This window comes from Pristiophorus japonicus, chromosome 4 (genome assembly GCF_044704955.1).
Source record: "Pristiophorus japonicus isolate sPriJap1 chromosome 4, sPriJap1.hap1, whole genome shotgun sequence".
Classification (NCBI taxonomy): domain Eukaryota; kingdom Metazoa; phylum Chordata; class Chondrichthyes; family Pristiophoridae; genus Pristiophorus; species Pristiophorus japonicus.
In genome coordinates this window covers 300,549,205-300,574,856 of record NC_091980.1, presented here as the reverse complement: position 1 = coordinate 300,574,856, position 25,652 = coordinate 300,549,205, and the positions used below count along the sequence as shown (strand labels likewise).

At 46.7% G+C, this 25,652-nt stretch overlaps 1 protein-coding gene across 1 annotated transcript in view; it reads right to left on the bottom strand.

Moving 5' to 3' along the window:
* The window catches only part of nrxn3a (neurexin 3a), a 2,272,338-nt gene that overhangs the window by 1,407,620 nt on the left and 839,066 nt on the right, over positions 1 to 25,652 (bottom strand). The window lies entirely within an intron of this gene.

Below are 25,652 nucleotides of genomic sequence, written 5' to 3'. Positions count from 1 at the left end.
CCTAGCTTTGTATCATCAGCAAACTTGGAGATATTACATTTGGTCCCCTCATCCAAATCATTGATATAGATTGTGAATAGCTGGGGCCCCAGCACTGATCCTTGTGGTACACCACTAGTTACAGCCTGCCAACCTGAAAATGACCAGTTTATTCCTACTCTCAGTTTTTTGTCCATTAACCAATCCTCAATCCATGCTAGTATATTACACCCAATCCCATGAGCCCTAATTTTGTTTAATAACCTCTTGTGTGGCACCTTATCGAATGCCTTCTGAAAATCCAAATACACCACATCCACTGGTTTCCCCTTTATCTATTCTACTAGTTACAGCCTGAAAAAACTCTAATGATTTGCCGTTCATAAATCCGTGTTGTCTCTGCCCAATCCTATTATTATTGATGGGCAATAAATGTTGGCCTTGTCAACAACGCCCACTCTATCCCAGGGATGAATAAAAAGCTATTTCAATGGAGGCGTTGGCCTATTTTAAGGGCCTCTTATTAAATTAGTGGACATGCAAACAAATGCTGGCACATGAACAGTACACAGTGTAACTTCAAAACATAAGGAAAATCAAAAATAATGTACTGCTTGTACCCTGGGGAAAATGCTTCTAAAAACTGGCTCATCAGAGACTGGAATGCCAAGAGCGAGATTCTTAAATGTTTCACAGTGTGTACAGCACTATAAAGACCGAGTTTGGCATCAAACTTAAGCAGCAACTGCAAAGCATCCACTCTATATAGTTACGGGACATTGACACAGAAGCTGAATCTGATCTTTCGCTGTGATCGGTTAAACTTCAACCAACAGCAACAAGACTAGTCTTTTTTTTTATTTAAAAGAGACCATACATACTGTCCAGGCTCTTCAAATGGTCAAGAGGGCAATGTGCTTTTGTGCTGAGCTAAAGAGAGATTCCAGGTTCAGTCTCAATCTGGGTTGATAGGGAGCGGTTTTAACCCTGCTCACTCAGCAGAAACATGGCGGGTGAGCAATTAAATTCGCCCTGGCTCTCACCTCTCTGTAAGCTGCCAAATTCACAACATCCGCCATTTTTAACCTGCTCTCCTCAGCGGGCAGCAAGGACAGGCGCCCGGAGCCAACGGGGTCTTTCTTTAAATGTCGCGGCCCCAATGACATCACTGAGACCCGACTGTAATTTCAACACGGGCCTGAGCGGGAAATCAACCTGCACTTAAAATCGGGGTCCTGATCTCGGATGGTGCCATGATGGGGACACAAAAATTGTCGCTGCTCGCGATTGCTATCGCTGACCTTTGCTGAACAGTGTGGGCACTCGCCAAGGACCAGACCAGCTGTGAGGCCCTCCGTGGGTGAATAGCCTGCTCAAGCCGGGGGCTGGATTTTCCTCGGGCGGGACTTTCCTCTGCCACCATGACCAGCTCTGTGTGACCTGACCCATCTTCAACATCCACAATTAGTAACACATGAACCCGACCCGAGGCAAAGCATTGAGGGATACAGAGCATGAGCAATTTTATTTATTTTCTATGGACAGTGACGGACCAATGCACTTTGCATGGTAACATTGAGGGGGAGAAATTTGCATCATTTGCGCCTCCCGTGGACGTTTACGATTTCTCACCCAGTGCGCGAAATTCCGCGGGGATTAGCCGAGGCGTAAACCGGCAGCACTCCGCGTCGCTGCACCGGTGATGATGACGTCATCACCGTGTGCAGCGACTCGTTTTCGCCCCGGAGCGGGTATTCTGTTGCGCCCCATGAGGCTGCCGTGGGCAATGTTCGGGCCTCACTCTGCTCGCGGGGCGGCAATTAAAGGGGAGGCGCATGGCGGCAGTTTCTTTTCAATGGCCAACTTACCGGTCGGTGCCTTGCGTTGACGGTTTTGTGGGGGTCCGTGCCGCCATGTTGCAGCCCGGCACTCTGCTGCCACGGCAACCCCTTGCCGCCCCCCCCCCAGGTGGAGAAGTGGTGGCCCCTGGCCCCACTGCAGAGCTGGCAGCGTGCCCACCCCTTTAACGGGAGGGGAGTGCTCTGTGCTCCCACCAGCGCTACGTAACGCTCCACATAACACTGGGACATTCCCGCGCTGTGCGCACCGGTTCTGCTCCCTCCCCGCCCCCCCCCCCCCCACCCAGAGGAAGTGGGGTGCCCGACATTGAGCCTCACTTCCTCTCAGAGGCGCTAACCCCAATCTCATGGCTGGGGCGGGCACAGGAAGTCCCGCCTCGCCTCAGCGCCCCAAACAGGCCGTGACCAAATTCCAGCCCTAAACTTTCGTTAAATTAGCAGCGAAGCGCAGTCTTTTCAGCGATGAACCTCTGGACTACCTGTCCCGCATGCTGATCATGTTGTCAAAAGTTGGCCAAGATCTCAAAAGTGGCCACCTCATTTTTCTGCAGCAGGTCAAGCCAGGATTCCCGGATCACCAAGCTTAATTTTATCGATTTTTTGATTTATCGCCCATTTTCTGTAGGCACCGCAAATCAAACCTAAATTGCATATTTTCACCCAGATTGGGGGTGCAAGGCCCATATTTTTCGTTGGCGGATTTAAAACATTTTTTCGGAATGTTTTCACCGGCGATAATCTTCCCAGCCTGAGCGGTTTTTTTGCGGCTATCGGGTGTTGGTGGGCTTTGGGGGAAATTTTAGCCCATTATTGTCTTCTGTTCAACAGTAGCAATCGGGTTTATTCCAAATAAACTCTAAATTTATGCAAGTGGAATTTCTAAAAGTGTAGCTTTTGGGACATCAATCGCTGTGATAAGAGTTCAGCCAAAAAAGATAAAAACAAATTATTAATCTCGTGTTAATGCATTTGACCGTCATCTGATTCATTAATAACATAGTCAGGCACGAGCCTGCACGAACGTGTGTTTGCATACTGTTGCTTGCAAATGTGATAGCAATTAATATTTTGGGGGCGGAATTTTTGTTATGCTGATTGAAAAATGTTAATGCCAACAAGCGGAACACGTTACTCCATTTCCAACACCGGGTGTCGGCAGTGCATTGTGCAGAGTAAAGCTCCCTCCGCTCTGACCCGACAATCCACCTTGCTCCCAACCTTAATCTTAACTGATAAGGAAATAAGGGGCAGGGAAGTGGACACGAGTCCATGATCGGATCAGCCATGATCATATTAAGTGGCGGAGCAGGCTCGAGGGGCCAAATGGCATACTCCTGCTCCTATTTCTTATGTTCTTATGTAACCTCACAAAGACACCCTACGCTGTGTAGTGTTCATTTCTCCATTTCCCACACCTTTGCGAGCTCTCAGAGTGAGGTTTCCGATTAGAGTGGTGAGAATGTGGAACTCGCTACCACAGGGAGTGGTTGAGGCGAATAGTGTAGATGCATTCAAGGGGAAGCTAGATATATTAATGAGGGAGAAAGGAATAGAAGGATATGCTGATGGGGTTAGATGGTGTAGGGGTGGGAGGAGACTCGTGGGGAGCATAAACACCGGCACGGACCTGTTGGATCGAATGGCCTGTTTTTGTGATGTACGTTGCTTTTCCAGGTAATTAATATTTCATACAGTTAATATTCAAATTCTGAATATTGGTGGGTTTTGACAATGAGCTGACTGGGTTAGATGTTGGAAACTTGGGGGCCAAAATTGCCCCTCCTGGTAAGGGCTGAAAATGGCAGCCATGGGACGGCGCGGAATGGCAGCTGACTTTCCGTAGAGGGGCCGCCATTTTGTTAATTGCCCTTTGTGAGTTTTGGAGCGGTAGCCGGGACCGTTCTGCCCGCTTTCCCGCTGCGGCGTACACGCACCGACCCCTTAGTGACCGGCGGGGACCCCCTTTGCGAAATTGCCCCTCGGGAAATGGACCCTTTCCCGGTATTGCCCCACGGAAGCGGCCCCGCCGCTGGTCGATGCCCCCCACCCCCCCCCCCCGACAGCTTTTTCTGTCAGTGCACTCCCTCCGTGGCACGGCGGTGCGGCCACCATTAAAGAGGAGGGCCCACTGCCGTGGCCACCGTGTTGTATTTTTTGTCGGCCGACTGCCAGGTCGGCCCGACAATTCCGCCCCCCCACCCGCTCTTGGGTGCCAGGCCGCTGGCCTGGCTGAAACCCTCCCTGATGGCCCAGTGTTTGCCAATGAAGTGGCTGCAGAGTTCGCGCGGCCCTCCCCTTTAACTGAAGGGGAGGGACGTTGTGACGCGCCAGCTCAGGGCGTCCGCGTCGTGCTGACATCATCAGCGCGGCACTGATGGCTGGACAGCCGGCGGACTCGCTGCAAGGACACTTCCGCCCCGAGCCTAAAAAACCTTGAAGTTGCCAAATATCAACGGTATCTCCGCCGCAAGAACTATAAAAAAACGGAGGGTGCGCCCTGTTACAGGCAGAGGGCACTTTCCACCCCCTTTATCTTTGGTCTTGATATTGAACATCGACAAAAACCTGCCGCTGAAAATGGTGGCAGTGCTGCCGGGCAAATGTTTGCGCTGGGGACTAAATAATTTTAGCCCAGCACTGCCTTGCAGTGTAATGCCGTTCTGGTGGCGTCAGTGCAGACACCCAACCTGAAGTTCCCATCCAGGAACGCCGTTGCAGCTTCTCACAGCCTCCGCGAGCCAGGCTGTGGAGTTCGCAAGGAGTTGTGTCATCAAAAGGGTGATGAATTAAAGGGGGAGATGCCTTCAGAACTAATGAAAATAACATTCGAAGAGAAGTTTTCAAACCTTACTGCCTTTCCAAAAAAAAAAACATTAAAAAGTCCCAAATGGAAATCTTCAGCACTTAAAGCTGAATTCCCTTCCGAATCGCAAAAAATGGGAAAAGTGCTCATGGCTCACCAAGCCTCTTCTTTGTCTTCCTATTCCATCTGCAAGCGGATGCTGTAAATCTGAAATTACAGCATAAAATGCTCAGCGGGTCAGGCAACATCTCGACCTGAACCGTCTGTTTCTCTCTCTCCACGGACGTTTCCTGACCTGCTGAGTATTGACAGCATTTTCTGTCTTCTCAGAGGCCTTCCTTTACCATCCGAACCCTTGCAAACATCCAGCAGCACTCCCTACACACTTAAATAAAACTTCTAACATCTATCTATTGCAGCAAGCCACTAATTCAGTAAAGTCAAAAAAAAAAGTCCATATAAAGCTTAAGTGTAAACTCACCTAAAAGATGTTCGTGTCTCTTCGAGGGATGCTGACAGTGTGCCTCTAACAGTCTGCTACACGCTGGGTTTACCTGGCGAGCTTTGGGCCCTCAGCATTAGCACTCAGCACTAGGGTCCAAGTTCGCTGTGGTAACGTTGACTGGTGTCACCACTGCGCCATTTTTCTTTTCAGGGCGATATCTCTTCACCGCAGTGCGGCCTGGCCCACGGAAATGGAGGATACTGTGGGACCCGCCACCAACAGGCGGGAGAGCGGTGGCTGCCACTATCTCCACATGACGCCACGCTAACGGGTGGCGATAATGTAGAGAATTTCTCCCCCTTAGACTATTAAAATAGAGTAACATATTTTGTTACTCTCAGCAAATTTCTCTTCCCCTTGTCTCCCGAAAGTACCGATTCATTCCGAGGTATACAGTTCCCACCACTTAAACATCCACGTTTAAATCTTAACTTGTCGCGTTGCCATCTCCTGTTACCTTGCAGCATCGTCCCTTTTGTCTCTTAATCTCTCCTGCTCTCCACTCCATCACAGAACTTCCCTTCTGTTCCTTCCTCCCCTACCCCACCCTTTCCCTGCCTCTGCACTTGCTTAAAAATCTGTTACATCTTTTTCCCGTTCTGACGAAGGGTCATCGACCTGAACCGTCTCTGTTTCTCTCTCCACAGACGCTGCCTGACCTGATGAGTATTCCCAGCATTTACTGTTTTTATTTTAACATCGGCCAGTCGCTTGTAGCGGCCAGATAGCGGTGACCATTAGCTATTTGCACTCAGGTTAATTTCAAAGTTGACGGTTATAGTGTCTGAAGCAAACCGTGTATTTCGGACGGAAACAGCTTGAGATTCCTCACGGGTTCGCATCCCGTTAAGGTGCAGTGAATGCAAAAACAAACATGCGGAAATAGCACCTTGTTAATGTCTAATTGAATGGCCCCGGCCTGCTGATGGAGAGGGGTGAGTTCGGGGCCCAGAAGAGGCGAGGGCCCAGGGGGGCAGCACGGGCCAGCCCACACTGCGATATGTGTGCGCACTAGGTCCGTGCAGCAGAGCTGGTCTCCAGTCGTCTTGGTTAACCCTTGCCACTGGCCCAAGACCTGGCTCTGTCAAGTCCGTGTGGTGGCTGGTGTGCAACGGCCACCATACGTTAAAAACGTCCACGCACAGGCATCTTCTATCCTTCAACATGTAGTTCGGGATCCGGAATATTAGGTCCTTCATTGAAACACCTGTGAACTCATCCCTTTTTTGGCGTGGAAGCAAGTCATCCTCGCTTCGAGGGACTGCCTAAGATGATGATGATGAATGTCTAATTACCTTGTATGTACATAGCCCTTATGGGTCACACTTTGTACTAAGCACTGACTGCATTTTAAATGACTTGGATGAAGGGACCGAGTGTAATGTAGCCAAGTTTGCTGATGATACAAAGATGGGTGAGGAGGACACAAAACATCTGCAAAGGGATATAGACAGGCTAAGTGAGTGGGCAAAAATTTGGCAGATGGAGTATAATGTGGCAAAATGTGAGGTTATCCACTTTGGCAGAAATAATAGAAAAGCAAATTATAATTTAAATGGAGAAAAATTGCAACATGCTGCAGTACAGAGGGACCTGGGGGTCCTTGTGCACGAAACACAAACAGTATGCAGGTACAGCAAGTAATCAGGAAGGCAAATGGAATGTTGGCCTTTATTGCAAGGGGGATAGAGTATAAAAGCAGAGAAGTCCTGCTACAACTGTACAGGGTATTGGTGAGACCACACCTGGAGTAGTGTGTACAGTTTTGGTCTCCGTATTTAAGGAAGGATATACTTGCATTGAAGGCTGTTCAGACAAGGTTCACGAGGTTGATTCCGGAGATGAGGGGGTTGACTTATGAAGATAGGTTGAGTAGGTTGGGCCTATACACATTGGAGTTCAGAAGAATGAGAGGTGATCTTATTGAAACACGTAAGATAATGAGGGGGCTTGACAAGGTGGAAGCAGAGAGGATATTTCCACTCATAGGGGAAACTAAAACAAGGGGACATAGTCTCAGAATAAGGGGTCACCCATTTAAAACTGAGGTGAGGAGAAATTTCTTCTCTCAGTGGGTTGTAAATCTGTGGAATTCTCTGCCCCAGAGAGCTGTGCAGATTGGGCCATTGAATATATTTAAGGTGGAGATAGAAAGATTTTTGAGCGATAAGGGAGTAAAGGGTTATGGGGAGCAGGCAGGGTAGTGGACCTGAGTCCATGATCAGATCAGTCATGATCTTATTGAATGGCGGAGCAGGCTCGAGGGGCCAAATGGCCCAATCTTGCTCCTATTTCTTATGTTCGTTAATGAAACTAGTTGCATTTCATTCAGTCTTGTTTAATTTACTCGTAATCTGCAACATTCTTGCTGCTTAGTAAGAGTACGACAATAGTGTATAGCAAGCTAATCGCGTTCACACAAATTTGCCTGCTGTAAGCATTGGGGAGTGTACAGTCTCTGGTTGACCCCGCTACCTCAGCAAGCGTCAGCAAGAGGCTGGACAGTATCAGCAAGACTTGGGGGGGGGGCGGGGGTTATGTTGATTGAGGGATAAATATTGGCCAGGCCAGGGCACTGGGGAATAGTGCCATGGGATATTTTATGTTCACCTGAGAGGTCAGATGGGATTTCGGTTTAACGTCTTATCCGAAAGACGGCACCTCCGACAGTGCAGCACTCCCTCAGTAAAAACAGATTATCTGGTCATTATCACATTGCTGTTGGTGGGAGCTTGCTGTGTGCAAATTGGCTGCCGTGTTTCCTACATTACCACAGTGACTACACTCCAAAAAGTACTGCATTGGCTGTAAAGTGCTTTGAAACGTCTGGTGGTCATGAAAGGCGCTATATAAATGCAAGTGCTTCCTTTCTTCCTCATGTGCTTACCTAACATGCCCATAAATCTATCTATGCTATTTGTCTCAACCACTCCCTATGGCAGCGAGTTCCACATTCTCACCACTCCGTGGGTAAAGAGGTTTCTCCTGAATTCCCGATTGGATTTACTGACGACTATCTTATATTTATGGCCCCTGGTTTTGGTTGCCCTCACAAGTAGAAACATCTTCCCTACGTCTACCTTATCTTGTGAAAAGAGTCCCAGGTGCTAGCAATTTGAAAAAGTGAATAGATTCTACAGCACAGAAGGAGGCCATTCAGCCCACCGTGCTGTGCCAGCAATGCAATTAGCATATATAATTACAAACTTGCATTGTGTTTTGTTGAAGCCAAAAATGAGCTATTTTTTAACGAAAGGTCTCAAAGTTTTAACATAACTCTACGAACAATACAAATTATTAATTGTGTGTGACACTTTGGTTGCAGTTTGGCACATCAAAGTTTCGAAGGATGGGATCTGACATGCAAGTCAGTGCAGACACCCCTTCATCTTATGCCAAACGCACTAGGCTATCATCATAATAACACCCTGCTCATCCTGTGTAATTTCTTGGATAATTATGCCGACCGCTACTGGATTAAAATAGCTTTTCCTGCAGCCACAGATGTCCCCATTATCATTTTTAATGAGTTTTGTTGAACCTTTCTGGTTTTGCAGCTAAGATTTTTCAAAATTTGACTGCTTGCGTCTTTTAAGTGGAACACTTAGATCAATCTTACTGAAGTGTCACTGAAATCTGCATCAGCTGTGATGACATCAGTGATCATTAACCCTCTGAGCGCCATGGACGAGTTAAAAGGGTCTGGTTGTCGGGAGGCTCTGGAGGCAGTCAATGGTTTATACTCTGAGTCTGACAGGTAGAAATGATCCCAAAGACTGGCCTGACCACACATAGATTAGTATTATTGTCATTTTCCAAGGTACTCACTCCCTTCACCCAGCCCACCGACATACCTACCTGTATCTGAAAATAATAATCATGGATGTATGCTGTTATCATTAGAACGCATGTTATGGACACCCTCAAAGCCTCCCTGATAAAGTGCAACATCCCCACCGACACCTAGGAGTCCCTGGCCAAAGATGGCCCTAAGTGGTGGGAAGGCGCTGAGCACCTTGAGTCTCATCGCCGAGAGCATGCAGAAATCAAGCACTGGCAGTGAAAAGAGCGTGTGGCAAACCAGTCCCACCCACGCTTCTCTCAATGACTATCTGTCCCATCTGTGACAGGGACTGTAGCTCTCGTATTGGACTGTTCAGTTACCTAAGGACTCATTTTTAGAGTGGAAGCAAGTCTTTCTCGATTCTGAGGGACTGCCTATGATGATGATGATGGGCAGTATCATGGAGACACGACATTTCACGTCTCTTGCTCTCTTCACCTGTTCTGGTGATGTAAGTTATTATGTCCGTAATGCACTTATGAATGACTCCATGAGGCAATGTTTTGTACTCAAACTGTAGTGACCTTGGTCCTTTATTCATAACTCCAGAGTGAGGCACAAGCATGGTGGGCAGCCTTTTATACTGGGCCCTGCCACCAAGGCAGGAAACCCCAGTCTCCACCAGTTGCACCCTCTAGTGGTGTCAGCATGTATGTACACAGTGTGAACATAATAAGAACATAAGAACATAAGAATTAGGAACAGGAGCAGGCCATCTAGCCCCTCGAGCCTGCTCCGCCATTCAACAAGATCATGGCTGATCTGGCCGTGGACTCAGCTCCACTTACCCGCCCTCTCCCCGTAACCCTTAATTCCCTTATTGTTTAAAAATCTATCTATCTGTGATTTGAATACATTCAATGAGCTCACCTCAACTGCTTCCTTGGGCAGAGAATTCCACAGATTCACAACTCTCTGGGAGAAGAAATTCCTTCTCAACTCAGTTTTAAATTGGCTCCCCCGTATTTTGAGGCTGTGCCCCCTAGTTCTAGTCTCCCCGACCAGTGGAAACAACCTCTCTGCCTCTATCTTGTCTATCCCTTTCATTATTTTAAATGTTTCTATAAGATCACCCCTCATCCTTCTGAACTCCAACGAGTAAAGACCCAGTCTGCTCAATCTATCATCATTAGGTAACCCTCTCATCTCCGGAATCAGCCTTATGAATCATCTCTGTACCCCCTCCAAAGCCAGTATATCCTTCCTTAAGTAAGGTGACCAAAACTGCACGCAGTACTCCAGGTGCAGCCTCACCAATACCCTATACAGTTGCAGCAGGACCTCCCTGCTTTTGTACTCCATCCCTCTCGCAATGAAGGCCAACATTCCATTCGCCTTCCTGATTACCTGCTGCACCTGCAAACTAACTTTTTGGGATTCATGCACAAGGACCCCCAGGTCCCTCTGCACCACAGCATGTTGTAATTTCTCCCCATTCAAATAATATTCCCTTTTACTGTTTTTTTTTCCAAGGTGGATGACCTCACATTTTCCAACATTGTATTCCATCTGCCAAACCTTAGCCCATTCGCTTAACCTATCTAAATCTCTTTGCAGCCTCTCTGTGTCCTCTACACAACCCGCTTTTCCACTAATCTTTGTGTCATCTGCAAATTTTGTTACACTACACTCTGTCCCCTCTTCCAGGTCATCTATGTATATTGTAAACAGTTGTGGTCCCAGCACCGATCCCTGTGGCACACCACTAACCACCGATTTCCAACCCGAAAAGGACCCATTTATCCCGACTCTCTGCTTTCTGTTAGCCAGCCAATTCTCGATCCATGCTAACACATTTCCTCTGACTCCGCGTACCTTTATCTTCTGCAGTAACCTTTTGTATGGCACCTTATCGAATGCCTTTTGGATATCTAAATACACCACATCCATCGGCATACCTCTACCCACCATGCTCGTTATATCTTCAAAGAATTCCAGTAAATTAGTTAAACATGGTTTCCCCTTCATGAATCCATGTTGCGTCTGCTTGATTGCACTATTCCTATCTAGATGTCCCACTATTTCTTCCTTAATGATAGCTTCAAGCATTTTCCCCACTACACATGATAAACTAACTGGCCTATAGTTACCTGCCTTTTGTCTGCCCCCTTTTTTAAACAGAGGCGTTACATTAGCTGCTTTCAAATCCGCTGGTACCTCCCCAGAGTCCAGAGAATTTTGGTAGATTATAACGAATGCATCTGCTATAACTTCCGCCATCTCCTTTAATACCCTGGGATGCATTTCATCCGGACCAGGGGACTTGTCTACCATGAGTCCCATTAACCTATCCAGCACTACCCCCCTAGTGATAGTGATTATCTCAAGGTCCTCCCTTCCCACATTCCCGTGGCCAGTAATCTTTGGCATGGTTTTTGTGTCTTTCACTGTGAAGACCGAAGCAAAATAATTGTTGAAGGTCTCAGCCATTTCCACATTTCCCATTATTAAATCCCCCTTCTCATCTTCTAAGGGACCAACATTTACTTTAGTCACTCTTTTCCGTTTTATATATCGGTAAAAGCTTTTACTATCTGTTTTTATGTTTTGCGCAAGTTTACTTTCGTAATCTATCTTTCCTTTCTTTATTGCTTTCTTAGTCATTCTTTGCTGTCGATTAAAATTTTCCCAATCTTCTATTTCCCACTAACCTTGGCCACCTTATACGCATTGGTTTTTAATTTGATACTCTCCCTTATTTCCTTGGTTATCCATGGCTGGTTATCCCTTCTCTTACCGCCCTTCTTTTTCACTGGAATATATTATTGTTGCGCACTATGAAAGAGCTCCTTAAAAGTCCTCCACTGTCCTCAATTGTGCCACCGTTTAGTCTGTGTTTCCAGTCTATTTTAGCCAACTCTACCCTCATCCCACTTTGTTTAAGCATAGTACGCTCGTTTGAGACACTACTTCCTCACCCTCAATCTGTATTACAAATTCAACCATACTGTGATCACTCATTCCAAGAGGATCTTTTACTAGGAGATCGTTTATTATTCCTGTCTCATTACACAGGACCAGATCTAAGATCGCTTGCTCCCTTGTAGGTTCTGTAACATACTGTTCTAAGAAACAATCCCGTATGCATTCTATGAATTCCTCCTCAAGGCTACCTCGTGCGATTTGAGTTGACCAATCGATATGTAGGTTAAAATCCCCCATGACTACTGCCGTTCCTTTTTCACATGCCTCTATTATTCCCTTGATTATTGCCCGTTCCACCAAGAAGTTATTATTTGGGGGCCTATAAACTACGCCCACCAGTGACTTTTTCCCCTTACTATCTCTAATCTCCACTCACAATGATTCAACATTTTGTTGATTAGAGCCAATATCGTCTCTCACAACTGCCCTGATATCATCCTTTATTAACAGAGCTACCCCACCTCCTTTCCCTTCTTGTCTATCTTTCCGAATTGTCAGATACCCCTGTATGTTTAATTCCCAGTCTTGGCCCCCCTGCAACCACGTTTCTGTAATGGCCACCAAATCATATCCATTCGTAATGATTTGTGCCGTCAACTCATTTACTTTATTTCGAATGCTGCGTGTGTTTAGGTAGAGTATTTTAATATTAGTTCTTAAACCATGATTTTTAGTTTTGACCCCTCCTGCAGCCCCTTTATATTCATACATATTGTCCCTTCCTATCACCTTGTGGTTTACACTTACCCCAGTGCTACTCTGCTCTGTTGCCTCCTGCCTTTTGCATTCTTTCTTGGGGTCCTGTTCATCTGAGTTCTCACCCACTCTAACTAGCTCAGAGCCCTCTCCTGGGTTCCGAATACTCCTTGCATTGAGGCACCGAACTTTCATGCTTGCCTTTTTATTACACTTTGACCCTTTAGAATTTTGCTGTACAGTGGCCCTTTTTGTTTTTTGCCTTGGGTTTCTCTGCCCTCCACTTTTACTCATCTACTTTGTCTTTCACTTTTGTCTCCATTTTGTTTCCCTCTGTCTCCCCGCATTGGTTCCCATCCCCCTGCCATATTAGTTTAACTCATCCCTAACAGCACGAGCAAACACTCCCCCTAGGACATTGGTTCCGGTCCTGCCCAGGTGCAGACCGTCCGGTTTGTACTGGTCCCACCTCCCCCAGAACCAGTTCCAATGCCCCAGGAATTTGAATCTCTCCTTGCTGCACCACTGCTCAAGCCACGTAATCATGTGAGCTATCCTGCGATTCCTACTCTGACTAGCACGTGACACTGATAGCAATCCCGAGATTACTACTTTTGAGGTCCTACGTTTTAATTTAGCTCCTAGCTCCCTAAATTCGTCTCGTAGGGCCTCATCCCTTTTTTTTACCTATATCGTTGGTACCAATGTGCACCACGACAACTGGCTTTTCACCCTCCCTTTTCAGAATGTTCTGCACAGTACATCAGGTAAACAAATCTCCATCTTATGCAACTATACAGTAACTAAACAGAGAGTACATCCATTGTCAGCATATAAAACATAAGTGAAGGGGCAAGCAGAATGGGCCCAGAGGAGCTGCAATGGGAATGGGCAGACTCAGACTGCCCTAGGTATAGATCCAGAGTAATCTGATTCCAAGGATTTAAAAAAAAATGGTTCCTGATTGGGTAAGCTTCCAAACTCAGCTGCTGGAGAGTTGTGCAAAACGCTGCAGGAGTTCCTCAGGGCAATGTCCTCGGCCCAACTATCTTCAGTTGCTTCATCAATCACCTTCCCTCCATCACAAGGTCAGAAGTAGGGATGTTCGCTGATGACTGCATAGTGTTCAGTTCCATTCGCAACTCCTCGGATAATGGAGCAGTCCATGCCCACATGCAGCAAGACCTGGACAACATTCAGGCTTGGGCTGATAAGTAGCAAGTAACATTCGCGCCGCATAAGTACCAGGCAATGACTATCTCTAACAAGCAAGAGTCTAACCACCTCCCCTTGATATTCAATGGCAATACCATCGCCTAAACATCCTGGAGTCACCACTGACCAGAAACCTGACTGGACCAGTCATATAAATACTATAGCTACAATAGCAGGTCAGAGGCTGGGTATTCTGTGGTAAGTGTCTCACCTCCTGACTCCCCAAAGCCTTTCCACCAACTACAAGGCACAAGCCAGCAGTGTGATGAATTCTCTCCCCTTGTGTGGATGAGTGCAGCTCTAATAACACTCATGTAGCTCGACACCATCCAGGACAAAGCAGCCCGCTTGACCGGCACCCCATTCACCACCGGTGCACTGTGGTTGCCGTGTGCACCATCTACAAGATACACTGCAGCAACTCGCCAAGGCTTCTTCGACAGCACTTCCCAAACCCGTGTCCTCTACCATCTAGAAGGACAAGGACAGCAGGTGCATGGGAGCACCACCACCTCCACATTCCCCTCCAAGTCACACGCCATCCTGACTTGGAAGTATATTGGCGTTCCTTCATTGTCGCTGGGTCAAAATCCTGGAACTCCCTTCCTAACAGCACTGTGGGAGCACCTTCACCACACGGACTGCAGCGGTTCAAGGCGGCGGCTCACCACCACCTTCTCAAGGGGCAATTAGGGATGGGCAATAAATGCTGGCCTTACCAGTGACGCCCACGTCCCGTGAACGATTGGGAAAAAAAATCCCGAACACATTTCAAGTTCAAACTGACAAAGGTCAAAGTTAATACTGCTGTCAGGGAGTTCTTCACATAATTGTTCAACATCAGAATAGACTCCTCGCTGGGAGAGTTGTAGACAAAAACAAATGAGTCATTTGAAGAACATTTTAAGTTGGGATGTTAGTTTGTTTTGGATGCTCTCTGGGCTGCTCTCCACAATTGAGAATATCCTGAGGGATTATTAAACGCTGCAAGTAGCTCAATCATTCCTGAGTTTGTGGGAATGTGTGCGTGTCATCCGATAAATATTCCTGGCCAATAATAAATGGCCTTTACTTTGAAGCTTGGGTTGCCTTGCTGGAGTTTCTCTCAAGCGGGAATGAAGGTCCAGGGAGAAATTACGTCCACCCGAGAGGGCAAAGGGGGCCTCGGTTTAACGTCTCATCTGGAAGACGGCACCTCCGACAGTGCAGCACTCCCTCAGCACTGCACTGGAGTGTCAGCCGAGATTTTGTGCTCGAGTCCCACGAAGGAAGGTGAGCTGAGCCTCTGCGCCTGTTTGAATTTATTTTACCCTCGCGCGAAACAGAGGTTTCTCTCGATACTTCCCACACCAAAATACCGACAAATACCAGATTTAGAACATTTCTCATTGGCGTTGAATAAAATGTACATCCAGCATCGAAGCATTGATCACGCTCGATCAGCTCCGATAGACAGGCCACGTCGTCCACATGCCCGATACTAGACTCGCAACGCAAGCGCTCTACTCAGAGCTCCGACACGGCAAGCGAGTCCCAGGTGGGCAGTGGAAATGCTTCAAAGACACTCTCAAAGCATCTTTGGAAAAACTGTAACATCCCCACCGACACCTGGGAATCCCTGGCCCAAGACTGCTCAAAGTGGAGGAGAAGCATCTGGGAAGGCACCGAACACGTCGAGTCTCTTCACTGGGAGCACGCGGAAGCTAAGCGCGAACAGCGGAAGGAGCGTACGACAATCCAAGCCTCCCACTCATCCGTCCCTTCAACAGTTTCTTAAACGTATAAGATTATGAGGGGGCTTGACAAGGTGGATGCAGAGAGGATGTTCCCACTGATGGGAGAGACTAGAACTAGAGGGCATGATCTTAGAATAAGGGGCCGCCCATTTAAAACAGAGATGAGGAGAAATTTCTTCTCTCAGAGGGTTGTAAACCTGTGGAATTCGCTGGTATATTGAATAAATTTAAAACAGAAATAGATAGTTTCTTAAATGACAAGGGGTTATGGGGAGCGGGCAGGGAAGTGGAGCTGAGTCCATGATCAGATCAGCCATGTTCTTATTGAATGGTGGAGCAGGCTCGAGGGGCCATATGGCCTACTCCTGTTCCTATTTCTTATGTTCTTACATAATCACCGTCTGCCCCACCTGTGACAGAGACTGTAGGTCCCACATTGGTCTCTTCAGTCACCTGAGAACTCATATTAGTGTGGAAGCAAGTCATCCTCGACTCCGAGGGACTGCCAAAGAAGGAGAGAAGATAGAAGACAACCAGGTGTTTTTTATTTCTGAAAAGAATTACATTTCCAAGTCATCAAACTGACAAAAAAGGCTGTAACTTCATAACCAACACACGTAATTCAGTACTCAAAGCAGTGATTGTAGTCCATAAAGAAAGGGATTACGGGATTTACTGTAAGTATGTTTGTCTATGGCCGACAGTGATAGATTGTACATAGATTATAACCGTGCTGAAGAAAATGGGAAATTTTGCTTCTAAAATCTTCGGGAATTTTGTGTTGACCAAAATGAGGGATATTAATGCTGGAGAATGGAACACGTTGCATTTTGGGCACGTGGGGTAAAGCAGTCGGGAAATTCCATGAACCAGCGTGATCGGGCAGCGAAACACAACGCAATTGTTTCTTTCATTTCTCTTATTCCTGGATGTATTTAAGAGTGGTAACCTGGTGCAGCTTTATTAATACAGCTGAAAATGTGTTTATCACCAGCAATAAGAATTATTAATCAGAGTGTCCAGTCCTCCATCTGTGAGTAACTAGATTTAAGATCACTAAAAATGACCTTAAAAAACTATACTGAATCACTTAATAGGTTCATTGGCAGACACTAGTCAGTTCCTTAATAATTGAAATATTATTTGATATGAAAAAGCTTTTAAAACTTGCAAAGAGCTTGTGGGCTTAGGAAAATGAGTGCAATTGGAGCCTTCCCCGAAACTGAATTGTAAAAATCTCGTAATTTTGACCTTTTTTTTATTCGTTTCTGGGAGATGGATGTCGCTGACAAAGCCAGCATTTATTGCCCATCCCTACTTGCCCTTGAGAAGGTGGTGGTGGTGAGCCACTTTCTTGAACCATTGCAGTCCATATGGTGAAGGTGCTCCCACAGTGATGTGAGGGAGGGAGTTACAGGATATTGACCCAGCGACGATGAAAGAACAGCGATATATTTCCAAGTCAGGATGGTATGTGACTTGATGGGGAACTTGCAGGTGATGGTGTCCTCCTAGGTGGTAGAGGTCGCGGGTTTGGGAAGTGCTACGGAAGAAGCCTTGCAGGTGCTACACACTGCAGCCACGGTGCACCGGTGGTGGAGGGAGTGAATGTTGAAGGTGGTGGATGGGGGGGGGGGCAATCAAGTGGGCTGCTTTGTCCTGGATGGTGTCAAGTTCTTGAATGTTGTTGGAGCTGCACTCACCCAGGCAAGGGGAGAGAATTCCATCACACTCCTGACTTGTGCCTTGTAGATAGTGGAAAGGCTTTGGGGAGTCAGGGGGTGAGACACTCACCACAGAATACCCAGCCTCTGACCTCTGTGTGGGCAGTCTTATGGATGGGGCCTGATTCAGGTGACCTGAATCTTGAACCAGTGTAACAGATAGTGGAAAACACAAATGTAAATGGCTTTGGGCGAAATTCAGCTACTTTTTAAAATCCCCGATCTTTTGCGCTGGTTCAGCCAATTTTGCCCATATTGCGCTGGGATCTAGGTGAAAAATAAGACCGTAAGAAATCGGAGCAGAAGTAGGCCATTCGGCCCTTTGAGCCTGCTCTGACATTCAATAAGCTTGTGGTTGATTAATAATAAGATCAAAATGAGTGGAAACAATCAGAAACGCCCCCCATAATGTCAGCATCAGTTTCAAGTCATTTACAGCAAGCGTCAGATGCAGAGTAAATCTTTTATTCTACTCCAATACTCGGCTTCAGGCCCAACTACAGAAGACTAACCTTACTACACCAGTGTGACTTTTTACCATAACACACACCAGCAATCCTGTGCCTTTTACGAGCGAGATTACCGAGTAAATGCCGGAATTAGCAACGTTTTGTGCTGGGAAAAAAGAAAACGCATGACTTGCATTTATATAAGCAGACGGGGCCTCAGTTTTATGTCTCATCCAAACGACGGCACCTCCGACAGTGCAGCACTCCCTCAGCACTGCATTGGGAGTGTCAGCCTAGATTTTTGTGCTCAAGTCTCTGGAGTGGGACTTGAACCCATGACCTTCTGACTTACATTATGTCAGCCACATAATGTAGGAAATGCGGCAGCCAATTTGCGCACAGCAAGCTCGGATGCAACTAGCTCCGACCCCATTAGATCTTGCTGAGAAGGAGATCCAAAATATCAGGTCTATCTTGGGGGAAGAATTCTTCATGACTTTTAAAAAAAAAAACACAAAAAAAACTCCTCCTTGGGCTTCCATCCCCCTTGAATAAAATCCAACATGGCATCAGAAACACCAAGAAATGGATTAAGATTGATCAAGCTAATTCAACGTGGATCCCTTGCAGCCATCAGACAGGGAGTTGGAATTTTTTTAATAAAATTCGGGACTGACCTATCAAGAAAGACTGGATCAACTGGGCTTGTATTCACTGGAGTTCAGAAGAATGAGAGGGGATCTCATAGAAACGTTTAAAATTCTGATGGGTTCAGACAGGTTAGATGCAGGAAGAATGTTCCCGATGTTGGGGAAGTCCAGAACCAGGGGTCACAGTCTAAGGATAAGGGGTAAGCCATTTAGGACCGAGATGAGGAGAAACTTCTTCACCCAGAGAGTGGGGAACCTGTGGAATTCTCTACCACAGAAAGTTGAGGCCAATTCACTAAATATATTCAAAAAGGAGTTGGATGAAGTCCTTACTACTCGGGAGATCAAGGGGTATGGCGAGAAAGCAGGAATGGGGTACTGAAGTTGCATGTTCAGCCATGAACTCATTGAATGGTGGTGCAGGCTAGAAGGGCCGAATGGCCTACTCCTGCACCTATTTTCTATGTTTCTATGTTTCTAAATACATTTATTTTACATAAACATTTTTCTTTAGAGTTAGATTGATCAAAGCAAGATTCCCTAGTCTTCCTTTGCAGCAGTTTGGTACAACTGAGTGGCTTGTTGGGCCATTTCAAGGGGAAGTTAAGAGTCAACCACAGTGCTGGATTCACATTTAGGCCAGACCGGTTGAGGACCGCAGATTTCTTTCCCTAAAGGACATGAGTACCATCATCATCATCATCATAGGCAGTCCCTCGAAGTCGAGGAAAACTTCTTACACTCCAAAAGTGAGTTCTCAGGTGACTGAACAGTCCAATTACAGTCACTGTCACAGGTGGGACAGACAGTGGTTGAAGGAAAGGGTGGGTTGGGAGTCTGGTTTGCTGCACGCTCCTTCAGCAGCCCTCCCGGATGCTCTTCCTCCACTTAGGGCAGTCTTTGGCCAGGGACTCCCAGGTATTGGTGGGGATGTTGCACTTTATCAAAGAGGCTTTGAGGGTGTCCTTGAAACGTTTCCTCTGCCCACCTGGGGCTCGCTTGCCGTGTAGGAATTCCGAGTAGAGCGCTTGCTTTGGGAGTCTTGTGTCAGGCATGCGGACAATGTGGCCTGCCCAGCAGGGCTGATCGAGTGTGGTCAGTGCTTCGATGCTGGGGATGTTGGCCTGATCAAGGACGCTAACGTTGGTGCATCTGTCCTCCCAGGGGATTTGCAGGATCTTGAGGAGACATCGTTGGTGGTATTTCTCCAGCGATTTGAGGTGTCTACTGTATATGGCCCACATCTCTGAGCCGTACAGGAGGGCGGATATCACTACAACCCTGTAGACCATGAGCTTGGTGCCAGATTTGAGGGCCTGATCTTCGAACACTCTCTTTTGACGACAATCCGGTAGTTTAATTGTCACCGACGGTTGCTTTGCATTCCAGATTTATTTAATGAACTGAATTTAAATTCCCGAGGGGTGGGTTTTGAACTCACGTCTCTGGATTATTATTGCAGTTCTCGGGATTACGAGTCCAATAATATAACCACTGTGCTACTGTACTCCTATACTGGTCCCACCTTTGGTAATTTTCATTGTTGCTTTTTCTCTCTGGTTCTTTGACCTGATTGCCTTTTGATTGGTTTATCAGTGACCCATAGATCGTGGTTATCAATCATCAGTGGATGTTTAATCAGAGGGGCGGGGGGAACAGTTCTTTTGAGTTTTTATTCATCAACATCGTTGGGTTGCCCTGCAATGACTTCACAAGTGAATTGGCAGTGTAGTTCATTCCTCCAATCAAGGGCATTGGGCAGTGGCCTGCATTCATGTAGTGATGTTACAAGTCCTGTTCACCCCTCACTCCTGTGCCCGGTGACCCACTTTGGCTCCCGGTCCGACAATGGCTCGATTTATAAATTCTCATCCTTGCTTTGAAATCCCTCCATGGCTTTACCCCTCTCTAACTCCGTAATATCATCTGGCCCTACAAACCCCCCTCCCACACACACCCCCCGAGATCGCTCCTCCAATTCTGGCCTCTTGCCCATTCCCGAGTTTCATCGCTCCACCACTGGCGGCCGTGCCTTCATCTGCCTGGGCTCTAAGCTCTGCATTCCTTCCCTAAACCTTTCCGGCTCCCTACCTCTCTCCCCTCCTTTAAGACTCTCTTTATAATCTATCTCTTTGACCAAGCCTTTGATCACCTGTCTTAATTTCTCATTATGTGGCTCGGTGTCAAATTTTGTCTGATAACGCTCCTGTGAGCCTTGGGTTGTTTTACTATGTTAAAGGTGCTATATAAATGCCAGTTGTTGTTGTTATTGGCGTAGAACTGCACAACTGCAATTGATAAAATTTCACACAAAGGCCTTATATTTGTGACTGTAGTGCAAGAGATTTTCTGCTGGTTGTTTTACTTGAGTCTATTCCGTTGGAAAATGCAATGCTAAGAGAGGGGCCATCGGATTCCTCACTTCTGTGTCAGCTGTGGCTCAGTGGGTAGCACATTCACCTCTGAGTCAGAAGGTTGTAGGTTCAAGTCCCACTCCAGGAACTTGAGCACAAAAGTCTTGGCTGACACTCCAGGGCAGTGCTGAGGGAGCGCTGCACTGTCAGAGGTGCCGTCTTTCGGATGAGACTTTAAACCAAGGCCCCGTCTGCCCTCTCAGGTGGATGTAAAAGATCCCACGACACTATTTCGAAGAAGAGCAGCGGAGTTTATTCCCGGTGTCCTGGCCAATATTTATCCCTCAATCAATGTAACAACGTATCTGGTCATTATCACATTGCTGTTTGTGGGAGCTTGCTGTGCGCATTTTGGCTGCCGCGTTTCCTACATTACAACAGCGACTACACTCCAAAAGTACTTCAGTGGCTGTAAAGCGCTTTGATAAATCCGGTGGACCTGAAAGACGCTATATAAATCCAAGTCTTTCTTTCTTTCTGGAGTAATGTTCACTTCAAGTGTTAAAAGATTGTCAGAATCAAGTCAAGATTTAGAGTACTGTGGCTAACAAAATATAAGCTGCTGGTTGTAATTGGGTAGAATAACAGCTTTTCCTCTGTTATACACTAGATTGGTGCACAATGAAGCAAGGAACCATAATTATTGACTTTATGTAAGTGGAGTTCAGGTTCCCAATCCCGGCCTACCTCTGACCATGGAAAACAGGGTTGACTGAGTGACTCCAGCAAATCCACAGATCCCCCTCTTCCTCTCCCTCTAACATTCAGGAGTATGTGGCATTTCTAGTTTCCATCTAATGCCTGATCAGACATTATTTTATAATAAACAAGCTCTCTTGGCTTACCGTGAAATATTACGAATAATCGTTTGAAAAAAACAATCTTTCTTATGAAATTACCATCCAGTATCTGTCTTCTCCTTTGCAAGTCACCGGTGTGACAAGTCACAACAGCAGAGGCAGGGCACATGACAGGCCTTCTGCCGCATTACAGTGAAAGAATCCACAAGATCCTGCAAATCCCCTGGGGGGGACAGACGCACCAACGTTAGCGTCCTCGACCAGGCCAACATCCCCAGCATTGAAGCACTGACCATACTCGACCAGCTCCGCTGGGCGGGCCACATTGTCCGCATGCCAGACACGAGGTTCCCAAAGCAAGCGCTCTACTCGGAACTCCTTCACGGCAAACGAGCCAAAGGTGGGCAGAGGAAACATTACAGGGACACCATCAAAGCCTCCCTGAAAAAGTGCAACATCCCCACTGACACCTGGGAGTCCCTGGCCAAACACTGCCCTAAGTGGAGGAAGAGCATCCGGGAGGGCGCTGAGCACCTCGAGTCTCGTCGCTGAGAGCGCGCAGAAACCAAGCGCAGGCAGCGGAAGGAGCGTGCGGCAAACCAGTCCCACCCTCCCTTACCCTCAACGACTATCTGTCCCACCTGTGACAGGGACTGTGGCTCTCGTATTGGACTGTTCAGCCACCTAAGGACTCATTTTTAGAGTGGAAGCAAGTCTTCCTCGATTCCGAGGGACTGCCTAATATGATGATGCGTGAAAGTAGTTAAAAGATACTGCAGCAATCATGGGATGTAAAACTCAAGGCACTTGCAATCTGATAATAGATCCTGTTTACAAATGAGTACATAACATCAACAGAAAGAAATGGCGTGAGTTAAGGCAGGAACAACTGAACACCTTCAGTTTGATTTGTTTTTGCTGTTATTTCCACAAGCAAAATTCAATTGCGGGATCAGTACAGTGTGAAGGAATTAGGCAGAGCAGGTGGCGTGGGTAATTTTTACAGAAATTTATGGAGGTTGATGAGGCTTTCTGATAATCTGGTTGCTGCCGATCTATTTTTATATATTTTTTTTAAATTACGTTTACTTTCCACTAGATGTCACCAAAGCAGCACATATGAGTGACCCATTCTCTGTGGCTAAAACTTAAAGCTTTTTTGCTGTAATGGCTGAATAGGGAGAATAAAATGGGAGATTTTTTTTCCCCCCGTCTGACTGGCAACCCAGCTGGACCAGCGTCGGTTGTGTTTCCCAGTGCGCAGTGTCCACTGCACACTGGATCAAGATAGAACAGCATCAAAAACAATGCAATCTAAGGTCTCAAATGTGAACAATTTAATCACGTTCACTCGGCTGATTCCTGAGATGAGGGGGTTGTCTTATGAAGAAAGGTTGAGCAGGTTGGGCCTGTACACATTGGAGTTTAGAAGAATGAGAGGTGATCTTATTGAAACGTGTAAGATTCTGAGGGGGCTTGACAGGGTCAACAGAGAGGATGCTTCCCCTCGTGGGGGAATCTAGAACTAGGGGGCATAGTTTCAGAATAAGGGGTCGCCCATTTAAAATGGAGATGAGGAGGAATTTCAGCGGGTCATGAAATTTTGGAATTCTCTGCCCCAGTTGTGGCATTGAGTCATTGATTATATTTAAGATGGAGACAAACAGATTAAGGTTATGGGGAGCGGGCGGGGAAGTGGAGTTGAGTCCATGATCAGATCAGCCATGATCTCATTGAATGGCGAAGCAGGCTCAAGGGGGTCAGATGGCCTACTCCTGCTCCTATTCGTTATGTTATGTTCTCACACTGCACAGAAGGAGGCCATTCGGCCCATCATGCCTGTGCCAGCTCTCTAAAAGTGCTGTCCAATTAGTCTCATCCTCCCTGCTCTTTGAATAGAGATATCTTTGGTGGTGTGGATGACGGAGAGGGAAGGGGTAGTCCATAATTGTGGATATGAGCTATTCCTCATCGCTAAGTCTGGATGAGGAATAGCTGGTGCAGTGGTCGTTCAGCTCTAGGATCGAGATTTTAATCCAGCCCAAAGTGATGTGACTAAATGTCCTCTCTCTAGTGTACTCAAATCTCAGAGGAGCTTCCCCCATTGAGCCATTTTAACATTTCTCCCACACCACATCTGAGGGAGACTGGCAACTTAGAACGTAAGAATTCAGAGCAGGAGCAAGCCTCTCGAGCCTGCTCTGCCATTTAATGAGACCATGGCTGATCTTTGACCTCAACTCCACTTTCCTGCCCAATCTCCATAGCCCTTGATTCCCCTGGAGTCCAAAAATCTATCGATCCCAGCCTTGGATATACTCAACGATTCCACATCCACAGCCCTTTGGGGCTGAGAATTCCAAAGATTCACAACCCTCTGAATGAAGAAATTCCTCCTCATCTAATCCTAAATGGCCGACCCTTTATCCTGAGACTATGCCCCCTAGTTCTAGACTCTCCAGTCCGGGGAAACAACCTCTCAGCATCTACCCTGTTAATTCCCCTCAGAATCTTATTTGTTTGAATGAGATCACCTTTCATAGGCCCAATCTACTCAATCTCCCCTCATAGAACAAACCTCTCGCCCAGGGATCAATCGCGTGAACTTCCACTGCACCGCCTCAAATGCATGATTTGCCACAAAGATTTCAGTCTTCTCTGAGAGGGCATGCAAGTGGCTGGTTTGGAATTGATCGTACAGCAGTAGAGAAGGTCTTCAGAAGTAGGAGTTAAGGAACATTAATTATAAAAGCAGCTGTAATCTAAATCTGTGACTTGATGCTGGATAACAATTATGCAACAGATATTCCATTCATCCCTTTCAAATCATTACCTTTTTTCTCTATGAACACATGCCTACTAGAAGATGGTTAGAATGGCCTCAATGAGTTTGCTTAGTTGATTTATTTTTGAAGAAAATCCTTTGGGGTAGAGAATTCCAAAGACTCACGACCTCCGAGAGAAAAATTTTTCCTCATCTCAGTCCTAAATGGCCGACCCCTTTTCCTGAGACTATTCCCCACTAGTTCTGGACTCTCCAGCCATTTATTGCAAAACGGTGGTCGGGGGGGGAGACAGTTTTGTATTGGGAGCCCTTGCCCACGTGGAACTGAGCTGAAAGTTCCCAAACACATGTCATGCTGAGGTGAAGCCTATTGTTTGGATGGGATAGTGGGTAATGATTTGAAAGGGATAAATGGAATATCTGTTGAATAATTGTTATCCAGCAGCAAGTCACAGATTTGGATTACAGCTGCCACTATCCCATCCAAGCCATTTAATTTAGTTTAGAAATGACCACACTTGATCGGCTCCGCTGGGCAGGCCACATCGTTCACATGCCAGACACGAGACTCTCAAAGCAAGCGCTCTACTCGGAACTCCTTCACGGCAAACGAGCCAAAGGTGGGCAGAGGAAACATTACAGGGACACCATCAAAGCCTCCCTGAAAAAGTGCAACATCCCCACTGACACCTGGGAGTCCCTGGCCAAAGACCGCCCTAAGTGGAGGAAGTGCATCCGGGAGGGCGCTGAGCACCTCGAGTCTCATCACACGCAGCAATCAAGCGCAGGCAGCGGAAGGAGCGTGCGGCAAACCTGTCCCACCCACCCTTTCCTTCAACGACTATCTGTCCCACCTGTGACAGGGACTGTGGTTCTCGTATTGGACTGTTCAGCCACCTAAGGATTCTTTTTAAGAGTGGAAGAAAGTCTTCCTCAATTCCGAGGGACTTCCTATGATTGATTGATTGATGATTGATTGATTGATTGTTGCTGACAGCTGGCTTCCAACATGGAAGGTATTCCGTTCCCCAGCACTAACATTCCCCCACCTTTACGAAGATCTAAATTCACGAAAAATAGCTGAACTGAGTCTGGTTGTAAACTTCCTACTGAGGAGAAGATCCATTAAAGCGTCATCGCAATGCAAACTTGTTGACATAACAATCCGAACAGCTAGAGGACAATTTCCAGCAGATCTGGGTAATTCTATTTTTCTTTCTTGCAATGCGTCTAACTCAAGTAATGGGTCATAATGGCAAGAAATAGCA